The sequence below is a fragment of the Myotis yumanensis genome, unplaced genomic scaffold (genome assembly GCF_028538775.1).
Source record: "Myotis yumanensis isolate MYYU_CA2020_CCGP unplaced genomic scaffold, mMyoYum1.0.hap1 SCAF_8, whole genome shotgun sequence".
NCBI lineage: Eukaryota > Metazoa > Chordata > Mammalia > Chiroptera > Vespertilionidae > Myotis > Myotis yumanensis.
In genome coordinates, this window is record NW_027223759.1 from 11,767,901 (window position 1) to 11,772,523 (window position 4,623).

The following is a 4,623-nucleotide window of genomic DNA, read 5'->3' on the forward strand; positions in this document are numbered from 1 at the left end:
AAGAACAAAACGCTGAGCTCTTTAAACAGCCCCCTGTGTTTTGAGTGCTGAGAGAGACAAAGAGGTGAAGATGAGGCCATAGTCCTGTGAGCATCTCCCTGAGAAACAGAGTCCTCCCTTAGTGCCTTGGGTAGAGGAGGCAAAAAAAAAAAAAAAAAAAAGAAGTTGCTTAAATTGTCACCAAATAACTCTGGGGAGTATTTTTCTTGCAAACTTCTAGAAGCCAGATTTCACCAAACTAAATAATAAGATTGGGTCAAAGACTCAGATTTCAAAAGCTAATTGCTCTTGGATGATTTCAGATAGGGTAACTCAGACCCCAAGCTGTTAGAGATGCTCATTCTCCCCTTCCTCAGCGGAACGAAAGTTTGGTTTTTAATCCACACTATGACTATTTATTTATGTAAGTATGTATTTATTTTTATTGACTTCAGAGAGGAAGGGAAATGGAGAGAGAGATAGAGACAGCAATGACAAGAGAGAATCATTGATCGGCTGCCTTCTGCATACCCCCTATTGGGGATCAAGCCCGAAACCCAGGCATGTAACCTGACCGGGAATGGAACTGTGACCTCCTGGATCATAGGTCAAAGCTCAACCACTGAGCCATGCCGGCTGGGCTACACTATGACCATTTCTTATCCAACTCTCTCCTTTAGATCTTTCTATGTTAGCCTCCAAATTTGCAAGTTCAGATAAAAACCTCATCACTCATCACTCACTAAACAAACTCCTTTCTGTCAGTTGTTCCTTAAGTTCTTAATCCAAAAGAAAAAATATTCTAGCTAGGGGTTTCATTCAAACCAGGATTTGAGACTTAAGAAGGCGCCAAGCAGAAAGGACACTGGGATGAATAGGCTTAACCCAGTACTGTCACAGGCAAACCAGGATGTTTAGAAAGCTAAACTGATCTACATAGTTAGAGCAATGAAGAAAGTGCTACTATAGATGGTGTGTCTAATAGAATAAGAGCTGAATATGTAGAATCCTAAGACTATGTAGAAAATGAATTTCAAGAGATATTTGAGATAATTGCAAAAAGAAATGATAATCTTAAACATCTTGGGTTTGCAAGAAAATTGGAGAGGCAAGGAAAGCATACCTTTAAAAATGCCTTTGTAGACTATAAATGTACTAGAGGACCAGTGCACAAATTCATGCACTCGGGAAGGGGGGGGGGGGGGCGCTCCCTCAGCCCAGCCTGTGCCCTCTCACAGTCCAGGAGCCCTTGGGAGATGTCCGACTGATGGCTTAGGCCTGTTCCCAGTGGGCCTAAGCCATCAGTGGGACATCCTTAGCACTGCTGCAGTTGCAGGAGAGGCTCCCGCCACCACCGCTGTGCTTGCCAGCCATGAACTTGGCTTCTGGCTGAGCAGTGCTTCCCCTGTGGGAGCGCACTGACCACCAGGGGGCAGCTCCTGCATTGAGGGTCTTTCCCCTGGTGGTCAGTGCATGTTCAATTTGCATATTAGCCTTTTATTATATAGGATTATTTTTTTATTGATTAGTCTCTTATGTAGGGAATAATAAAATCCTTGGGTTTAGGAGAAGGGATTTAATGGTGGCTCTTTCCCAATGGATATGTCTAACCCAAATCTCTGGTTGTGACTTTATTTTAAAAAGAAGTCTTTGGAGATGTAATTAAGTCAAGGGTCTCAAGATGAGATTATCCTGGATTACATGGTGAGCCATAATCCAGTGACAAGTCTTTCAAAGGAAAAGGCAGAGGGAGAGGAGTAGAAGGCCAAGTGAAGACAGAGGCTGAGACTGGGTTTTACAGCCACAGGTCAAGGAACACCTGGGGCCACCAGAAGCTAGAAAAGGCAATGGAGTCTCCCGTAGACTCTTCACAGGAAGTTCGGTCCTACCAACACCTTGATTTCAGACTCCTGGCCTCCACAACAGTTAAAGAAAAATTTGCAGGGTATTTTTTTTAAGTTACCGAATTTGGGGTAATTTGCTACATAGCCACAGGAAATTAACATAAAGTGAAAGGGAGATTTTTATTTAGCAGGCATGAGAGTGGAGTGGAGGGAGGCAATGAATAAAAGAGTTGGAAAGATGAAATGAGGCAAGAATGGTTGTGAAATCTCAGGTAAATCCAGGGAGAGTGGAATCTAAGGATGGGGGTGGGGGGTGCAAGCACTGTCTACGTGGTTAGTTCCTCTTATAGGGCCACAGCTAAGGTGCCCCCAGGACAGCATTCTCATGCTGTTTTATATTATCCACCCAGTTTGAAAACAAAATTCAGTTAGAAGTTAGGAGAAAACTATATCCCCCATCTCTCCTGCAGGCTCCATAAATACATGCAACTTCTTCATTTAGTTCAGGCTTGTTACCAGTAGAGCAAGTCACACAATTCAGTTCTTTTAATCATTTTTCTCATTATTTTTCGTTTTCTGTTTTAGTTGTCTCATATTTCTTCACTTCTGTCAACCAGTCCCTTGGTTATACATTTTTCTTGTCATTTGCCTTGGAAAAGCAAAACTAAACAGCATAATTAGTATTGCTTGTATGAAAGATGTGACTTTTTAGGTGGGGGAAATAAAGGTTGCTATTAATTGCTGATTCACGTTGTAAACATCTTCAACTCCTTTGAGTGAACTGCATTTCTGGCCTCCACAGGGTCCTGCATGTGGTCCACAGATCTCTGAATGCCAAGAAATGATGACTCAAGCATGACCATAGCCCAATGATCTAGACACTGGATGCGTGGCTAAGACTAGGAGGGCATCAAACCAGAATTTGTATTGGGGAGAGAAACCCATTCGCAGCTAATGCTCCACCAAACTGGATGCCTATATTTAAAATTTTAACACAGGATTTTAAAAAGGAGAGCATTTAATCCTGAAAAAAATAACAACTCTACTTGAAATATGATCTCTTTAATCCAGCAGCACTTGATGTTTGTGGATGATTTTCCTCTGCAGACCCTGACAACAAAATCTTTCCTTAAACCTGGTTCTTGAACTTCATCCTCCAGTATCAGGGGATTAAACTGCTAAATTTGATTCAAGTTTGAAATTAAGTTCACAATTGGGAGAAGTGGTGTAATGGAGTGACTAAGAACCTGAGTTTTAGGTTCAGAGGAATCTGTATTTTGAAGGGCGAACCCATTCCGACTCTGTGACCTGGGCTACGTGATAGTAGGGATGTTGTGAGCATTAAATGAGAAATATGTGCAAGTGCCAGGCACACAGTAGCTGCTCATCAAATATGTTAATTTTAACAATGCCGGGGTAGGTTCATCCCACCACACAATGTGGAAGAGAGATCCATTCCTTTTCTCCTTTTGAAGTTATGCATGAAATGTGTGGTTTAAAAAGCTCTGAAAACTTAAGTTGGGTCCAGCAACCCTGTTTTCTCATTCCAGTTCTGGGCTGTGGGGATTTAGGCTGAGATTCCAACTATGGCTCACAGTGTGGGACACATGCAACCAGCCCTATTTGAGTCCCTCCTACCCTGTGCAGGTTCCTGGCCCTCTCAGGGCCCAGCCTCCCACTTTGGGATGCCCTTGGATTGGGCCCCCTCAACCCTGAGAAACAACTTGAGACAATCCAGCCCCATGGCCTTGGGGCCTGGACTTTGGGAAAGGAAAAGTTCTCAATTCTCTCCCTGTCCAGGGAAGGGTGAGCCACTGGCTACAAATCCTGGGCCACCCTTTCAAGAGCGAGAAAGAGAAATCACCTCTTATTTTTTCTCAGATGGCCTGTAACAGAGAAAACAGGACTTCATTCCTGTTGTCTGGCCACATCAGCAGTAGAAAACCACCATTGCAAGGTAGCTATGAGCCTGTCCTAGACTGCCACATATTCTGTGTTCAATTCCTAGTCAACCATTTACTAGAAGTCTGTTCTTGGAGCCCAGGTTGCCAGATAAAATACAGGATGCCTGGTCAATAAACAATAGGTGAATTTTTACTGTAAGTATGTCCCATATATTACATGCAATATTTGGTGTGCTAGCAAAAAATTGCAAGCATGTGATATATGAGACACAGTTACCCTAAAAGATTATCATTTGTTATTTGAAAATTCAAATTCATGTGGGAATCCTGTATTTTTATTTGCTAAATCTGGCAACTCTATCTTCTTTTTTAAAAAATAAATTTTTGTTGTTTTCAGAGAAGGGAAAGGGAGAGATAGCTAGAAACATCAGTGATGAGAGAGAATCATTGATTGGCTGCCTCCTGCACGCCCCACAATGGGAATTGGGCCCGCAACCCAGGCTTGTTCCCTGACAGGGAATCGAATTTATGACCTCCTGATTCATAGGTCACTGTTCAACCACTGCACCACGCCAGCTGGGCTGGCAACTCTCTCTTTGACAAGGTCCTTAACCCTTCTGAGCCTCAGATTCCCCATCTGTAAAATGGAGATAAAAACAGTATAATTCTCCCAGTATCTATCTCACAGAGTAGAATGAAGATTCAATGAGTTAATAGTTATAAAGTGCTTAGAACAGGACTTGGCAGACAATAGCACTAATAAATAATTGCTAAGTAAATAAACAATCTAACCAACCTTTTTTCAAGCTGTCTATACATGTTTTACATACACAACTATACCTTGTCCTACAAAAACACAATCCTCACAATCTCTGAGCAAGGTTAGAGAATAGGGA